The sequence below is a fragment of the Euleptes europaea genome, chromosome 1 (genome assembly GCF_029931775.1).
Source record: "Euleptes europaea isolate rEulEur1 chromosome 1, rEulEur1.hap1, whole genome shotgun sequence".
Classification (NCBI taxonomy): Eukaryota; Metazoa; Chordata; class Lepidosauria; order Squamata; family Sphaerodactylidae; genus Euleptes; species Euleptes europaea.
This window is the reverse complement of record NC_079312.1, coordinates 22,950,059-22,958,033: the sequence shown is the minus strand read 5'-3', so window position 1 is coordinate 22,958,033 and position 7,975 is coordinate 22,950,059.

Sequence of the window (7,975 nt, the reverse complement as noted above, 5' to 3'; positions counted from 1 at the left end):
GCGAGGGAGGCGCTGGGGCTACATGGAAAGGGATGACTGCTTTAGTTCTTGCCCCAGTGTGAATGGGATTACACCTGGAAAGTTTCTCTGCCACTCTTAACACCTTGAGTTTCTTTCAATCTTTTTTTTGCCTCTCTGTATGCTTTCTTTTCCTCATTCATTTTTCATTTTTTGTTTTAAATCCCTGCTTTTTCATATTGAAAAGATGTCATGTGAACAAATAAAAAAAAATGTGTTTTTATGTTCTCTTTGAGTGTTGAGTGTCATCAGTATCTGTCCTTTAAAGGCTCCATAGCTATACACACTATCCATTCTCACCTCTTGGGATACCACCCTGGTTGGGTTGAATACGTAGCGAAGCTTCAGGGCTCAAGAATTTCACCACAAACTGACAGAAGGTAAAGCGTGACAAGATAAATCAGCCCACTTCAGCAGCAGGATGTCAAGTATCTCCCGCTGTGTGCAGAGTACCGCAAAGAGAAAGCAACCACATGGTATGGGAAAGAGGTGATTCATCTCAGCCTTCTTGCAAGGTGGGGATATTTTAACTGATCGGAACAGCTTTGTGAGGTAGGTAAAATTAGAAATGTGGGGGGGGACTATGGGGGGTGGCGTAAAAGCACCTGATGCTTCACTCAAGGTGAGCTCACCTTTTTTTATATAAATTTTTATTAATTTTTTTAAACATAAAACGTAACATAACATAAAACTTAACATAAAAACATTATCAAATATAACAAATAACATTAGAGCACATATAATCCAGTTTTACTTCTACTATTATAATATTATGCCTTAACTAGTGCCCTAAACCCTCCACCCACCTTATTCGTGTCACCCACCACCAGTTGACTTCTGGAGAAGTAGTCTGACAGTATTTAAACTTATACTATTTTTATCTATATAAAATATGTTAACTATAATTCATTAACTATACTACGAAAATTCATTTTCGCCAGTTCATCCCAGTACGCGATGGCCTTTGACCAAGTTATTTTATACTGTTCCATCTCTTTACCATGTAAAGAATCTGTTAATTTGGCCATCCGCATATACGTCCACAGTTTCTCTCTCCAGTCCTTTATTAATGGTTTATTCACTTGTTTCCATTTCTTTGCTATTGTAATTCTTGCTGCTGCAAAACTATGTCGACATACCACTCTATCAGATTTATCCATATTCTTTTTTGGAATTCCCAATAAACAAAATGCGGGATCTTTTTTAATCTTTGTATTTAACAAAAGGTGAGCTCACCTTTTGACTGCCTTGAGTTTCGGCTAAGTAGCAGCGTGTTTGCAAGCAGCAAGGGAAGTGATTGATTGTGACAACGTTAAAGACTCAATTACTTGGTTGCAGTGGACTCCTACGACTTCCATTCACAACTGAATTTTCCTTTAGTCCCTCTGGCGCCATAGCTATAAATGGACAATGTGTTCTGTTGAAATCATACTTACAAATGCTGCATCACGAAATGCAGTGGGGTTGCCTAACAGCCAGTAGAACAATAAAACACTTTTTTTTTTGTCAAGGCTACCAGACCAACAAAAGCCTTCCTAAGCTTTCACACAATGCCTTCCCTTCTCGGCCTCCAGACGCTATGGACTGCATCATTCAAGTGACACGTTCATCATATGACTACAGCATATGTGTGGGAATGAGCCAGAATGCGCAAATAAGTCAAAAGCAAAGTGCCACTGAAGCCAAGAGAGTCTTGGCTTATATAGTAACCATAACCAGTTGCCTCTGAGAATCTTTCCACAGCATGAAGTAATCGCAGCCCAACCTTGTAGATTTAGAAAATACGTCTCTTTTCTCCAATTATCCCCTCCGGCATTTTTCTTCGCATTTGCTGCCATTAAATTATACTTGAAACACTACGGTTATTGGTTAAAAGTTTGAGAAATCAGGCTTTCGACAATATTTTAATCAGGCTTTATTTCGTTTATGCTCTGGGAATCCTTAACCCAGTGTGGGGGCCAATACCACAAGCCCGGCTGGTGCAAGCCGTCTGTTTCTAACAGCAGCCACCCAGATGCTCAGCGAGGGTGGGATGTACCCTGCGGCATTTGTTTTAATCTTCCCGGTCTCGTCACGTGGCCCAAGTTTTGAAACTGAGCCTTGGCTTGGGGAGACGGAACCAATCCCTTATGAACGTAAGAAAAGCCATGCTGGATCAGACCAAGGCCCGTCAAGTCCAGCAGTCTGTTCACGCAGTGGCCAACCAGGTGCCTCTAGGAAGCCCACAAGGAAGACGACTGCAGCAGCATTATCCTGCCTGTGTTCCACAGCACCTAAAATAGGCATGTTCCTCAGATCCTGGAGAGAATAGGCATGCATCATGACTAGTATCCATTTTGACTAGGAGCCATGGCTAGCCCTCTCCTCCATGAACATGTCCACTCCCCTCTTAAAGCCTTAAGAACATAAACGCCCTGCTGGATCAGACCAAGGCCCATCAAGTCCAGCAGTCTGTTCACACAGCGGCCAACCAGGGGCCTCTAGGAAGCCCACAAACAAGACGACTGCAGCCACATTATCCTGCCGGTGTCCCACAGCACCTAATACGACAGGCATGCTCCTCTGGTAGTGGAGAGAATAGGTATGCATCATGACTAGTAGCCATGAATAGCCCTCTCCTTCATGAACATAGTACCTTAAAGATAATTCACAGTGGGCAGCCGTGTTAGTCTGTTTGCAGTAGTAGAAAAGGGCAAGAGTCCAGTGGCACCTTAAAGATGACAAACATATTTTCTAGTAGAAAAGAGCAAGAGTCCAGTAGCACCTTAAAGACTAACAAAAATATTTCCTGGTAGGGCACCTAATTTTCTGGTAGGGCACCTAAAGCACCTAATATAATGGGCATTCTCCTCTGATCCTGGAGAGAATAGGCATGCATCATGACTAGTATCCATTTTGACTAGTAGCCATGAATAGCCCTCTCCTCCATGAACATGCCCACTCCCCTGTTAAAGCCTTCCAAGTTGGCAGCCATCACCACATCCTGGGGCAGGGAGTTCCACAAGTTAACTATGCGTTGCGTGAAGAAATACTTCCTTTTATCTGTTTTGAATCTCTCACCCTCCAGCTTCAGCAGATGACCCCACGTTCTCGAATTATGAGGGAGAAAAGCTTCTCCCTGTCCACTCTCTCCACACCATGCATAATTGTATAGACCTCTATCACACCTCCCCTTAGCCGCCTTCTTTCCAAGGCTGTTACCGCACTAGGCATTCCCAGCGATGTAGTAAGAGTTTGAAAATGTTATAAAAAACATCGCTTAAAAAGGGTTTTGGGATGCCACGGCTAAAAAATGATTGGAAGACGTCTTCCCAGCTAAAAGGGCCAAACAAAGTGCGAACAGTATTTTTTTATAACAGTTTCAAACTCTTAATACACTGAAAGTGCGAACATAATTTTTTTATAACGGCTGTTACCGCACTAGGTATTCCCAGTGATGTATTAAGAGTTTGAAAACGTTATAAAAAACATTGCTTTAAAAGGTTTTTTGGATGCCACGGCTAAAAAATGGTTAGAAGACGTCTTCACAGCTAAAGGGGCCAAACAAAGTGCGAACGGTATTTTTTATAACAGTTTCAAACTCTGAATGCATCGGTGGGAAGACACAGAAAGTGCGAATGGTATTTTTGATTAACATTTTCAAACTCTTAATACATCGCTGGGAATACCTAGTGCGGTGACAGCCCTAAGCGCCTTAACCGCTCCTCGTAGGGCAGCTGCTCTAGTTGCCCCTGATCATCTTGGTTGCTCTTTTCTGCACCTTCTCAAGCTCTGCAATATCCTTTTTTTTTAGGTGTGGTGACCCGAACTGTACACAGCATTCCAAGTGTGGTCTCACCATAGATTTGTACAAGGGCAGTATGATAGCAGCAGAAACCGATCCCTTCGTCTCTCTCTCTCCCCCCCTTTTAGAAACTGAGGCTGCAGGAATGCCTGGAGAGGAGACAGGGAGGCGGCCGCATGGAGGGAGGACACGCCTCTGGCGTGGTGCCACACACTGATGAGAGACTGGGTGGGACGGAGGGGGTCTCTTGCAGCTTGCAACGTCTCCCGACGTTAAGCGCAGCGCCGTGACGCAACCGGCCCGCTTTCCATACAAAAAGTGGGGGAAGAATAGGCCTCTAGCAGGCATGTTTTTCCCCCTAGGGTTGCCAGCCTCCAGATACTTAAACATAATAACATAAGACAGGCCCTGCTGGATCAGACCAAGGCCCATCAAGTCCAGCAGGCTGTTCACACAGCGGCCAACCAGGGGCCTCTAGGAAGCCCCCAAACAAGACGACTGCAGCAGCACCATCCTGCCTGTGTCCCACAGCACCTAATACGACAGGCATGCTCCTCTGGTAGTGGAGAGAATAGGTATGCATCATGACTAGTAGCCATGAATAGCCCTCTCCTTCATGAACATAGTACCTTAAAGATAATTCACAGTGGGTAGCCGTGTTAGTCTGGCTGCGGCAGTAGAAAAGAGCAAGAGTCCAGTCGCACCTTAAAGACTAACAAAAATATTTTCTGGTAGGGTATGAGCTTTCGTGAGCCACAGCTCACTTCTTCAGAAAGCTCATACCCTACCAGAAAATATTTTTGTTAGTCTTTAAGGTGCTACTGGACTCTGGCCCTTTTTGGATAGTACTTTAAAGACTAACAAAAATATTTTCTGGCAGCGTATGAGCTTTCGTGAGCCACAGCTCACTGCTGGTAAGGCAAGGGTGGAATTCTTTAAAAAAAAAAACACCCCCCAAAAAACCCCAATCCTGAAAGGAGGGCTCTGTTTTAGCTTATCTGCTGCTGGTTTGGTGTTGGCTGCTGCTTTCCAGTGGCCTCTGACCCACAATACCAGTGAGTCTCGAGAGCCCTCCTTAGGACTGGGAGGAAGCAGACCCACAAATCATAGTCCAGAGGCTGAGTTTAAAAGCTCCTTTGTCCCGGGATGTGCTGAGATGAGCCAATGGCACAACTGCCACGTTCTCCCCATCGGGGCGGTTGCCAAATGGGTTGCTCCTTGCAGCGGGCGTCTCGCCTCCAAACCGTAGCCGCACACATCCGTGGCTACGGCCGGACTAACACGTTCCCTCTACGCCGAGCAGAGCCCTGGCTGCAGAGTCACGGCAAGTAAAGGAACTGGACGTGGCTGCCCCCGACCTCGGCAGATGCTGGGTCCAGGGAAAACAATTGACAATAGATGCGGGGTGGGGTGGGGAGTCCACAGGGACAGAGATGCCAGCATCGAAGCCAGCTGAACAAACACAACCCTAATGGCCTTTCCCACGTTTCCTCGTTGCAGTCCAGAAGGAGAGTTGGTTTTTATATGCCGATTTTCTCTGCCTTTTAAGGAGAATCAAACTAGCTTACACTCTCCTTCCCTTCCCCTCCCAACAACAGACACCTTGCGAGATAGCTGAGCCTGAGAGAGTTCGGAGAGAACTGTAACTAGCCCAAGGTCAACAGGCAGGCTTCATGTGGAAGAGTGGGGAATCGAACCCGGTTCCCCAGATTAGAGTCCGCCACTCTTAACCGCTACACCACGCTGGCTCGCGTCTTACTTCATTCACAGGTCTATTGAGGCTCCAGAAATGAAAGAAGCAGACACGAGACGGGATAAACACTGAAATGTTTTGTGCTCTAAAATTACAGTCTGTATGGCAAATCACCTGTTGGTCTCTTGCCTTGAAAACCCTACCGGGCCGCCCTAAGTCAGCTGTGACTTGATGACACGTGACAAACACGTGTAAACGCTACCCTGCTGAACCAGTTTCATCTTGTGGCCCAGCATCTTATTAATGGAAGCCAGTGAGATTGCAAATCCCCCACAGCAGTCATATGTCAAATGTAACATCCAGTCCAGGCCTTAGATGCTCATAAGCAGGGAAGAGAGGCAACAGTCCTTAACCCCCACCTAACACTTGTTCCCATCATCTGTCAGCAATGCTGATTCTGTGACCTTAGGCAGATGATGAGAGGGAGGGCATCTTGGCCATCTTCTGGTCACTAGGTGTGTGTGTGGGGGGTAGTTGTGAAATTCCTGCATTGTGCAGGGGGTTGGACTTGATGACCCTGGTGGTCCCTTCCAACTCTATGATTCTATCTACTCCTCAGAGGTATACTGCCTCTGAACCAGTTTGTTTAGCAATCATGGCCAACGCTGCTATAAATCAATATTATCTTGCCCATTCACCCATGTTGTTTTCCTCTCCAACTACTATGTGTGCAACAATATTCTTTGCACACATGTAACGGTTGCAAGAAGTTTACAATGCAAGGGGCAGGAGTTTTCTCCATCCCTTGCCCTCCAGGTGGCTGCTAAAATATTCTGAATTTCACCAGTTCCTAGATACATGGATCTGTATAAATGACGACGAAATCATTCAAAGTTATACATTTCGCATAAATCGTTTCTGGATTCCTGACATGGGCTTCCTTGGTGAGAGTTTAGATTCTGATGAGGGGGGCAAAGAGAACGTCTAGTCTTGCAAACAAGCGGCGGGTGCTCCTTTGTTCTGATTTTTAGAAACAAACTCCAGAGGACAGCCACAGGCAGTAACATTGGGCTTTATTATAAGCTGAGCAGCTCACCAGCAGAGCGGCGGAGAGGGGGCAAATCCCCCCCCTTTCAGTAAATGTCAGACAAGGCACCGTGCTGAGGCTTCACAGCAAGCAAGGCAAAGGGCTCAGATACAAACATTTGACTTCCCCATCACAGTTAACAGGATACCAACTCTGGGTCCCTACAAAGCGACAGCAAACAGATCGAGGATGCTTTGTTTACGCACTTAGTAGCAGGGGGGGGGTCACAGTTTGAGACACAGAGGCAGGAGGAGACAGAGCGGGGAGGGGGCTGGCCATTCACCGCTCAGACTGGTAAGGCCAAGGGAGGCTCACGACAGCCTGACTTGGTAGGGGACAATATTACACATAAATGCAACAGTCCTGCAGTCAGACTGCAGAGGCGGTTCTAATATTTTCTTTTTCTCAGGTCAAGTGACGGTAGGGGAAAGTACTCATAGCTCGGCGCAGGTCCCAGTTTTGTCCTGCAAGTGGGAGGAGTCACCTGTTGGAATGCTCTCCCCTGATAAACCACATGCATGCAGAAAACCAGAGGAAAAGGGTTAAACCAAGACCAGTGCTAGTTTTCCACGGAGAGCATGCATATCCCTGTAGGACCTCCCCCATCGGAAATGGAGCAGTCCCCTGAGACTATCCCACAGGCTTCTTCCGCTTGTATATTCCAGTTCTTCAGAAGTGCACGTTTTGCTCCCAGCCATGGGAATGCTGTTGGCGGTGTGTGATTGTTCCAGAAGTTAGAAAGATATAAGGCACATCCAGACATTGATTGTAAGTGGAAACTGCGTACATCTCTGCCTCTGTGATGCACACTAACCAGAATTTCCCTTCCGCAGAGATCACCCTCCAGTCCACCGCACAATGAAGAAAACATGGAATAGGCTCTTTTGCATACTTCCGCTATGCGGATTTCCAACACTTCTGGGTTTACGTGCAAGGAAGCCTCTGTAAACACACACTCCTTAAAAAGAGATCTTACCAGGGAGAAAAGGAACAGAAACAAAGGCAAAAAAAATAATCTTTTTTTTTTTTTTTGCCAAGAATAGCATCTTAGCAGGGCATAGCACCCAGGATTTATGGCACAAAATGAGGTGTTGGACTGGCATGGGAGCGGGCACATGGGAAAACATAGGTGGCTTGATGCGGCTCTACTTACAGAAGTCCTTGCCCACGGTTGTTGTTTTTTCCAGTACTGAAAAAAACGGCTCCTTAAAATTTCTTCACACATTCGTCACAGTGCCTTGGGAGAACACCCCCACCCCAGCTCCCCCCAAAAACCAACATCAGCTTCCGGCACTTACAAAACTTTGTAGCGAACAGTCCAGCAACCAATTTCAAAGAACAAGCCTCCATTTCTCACCATCATCCGAACTACATTCTTGTTGCCTTCCCAAGA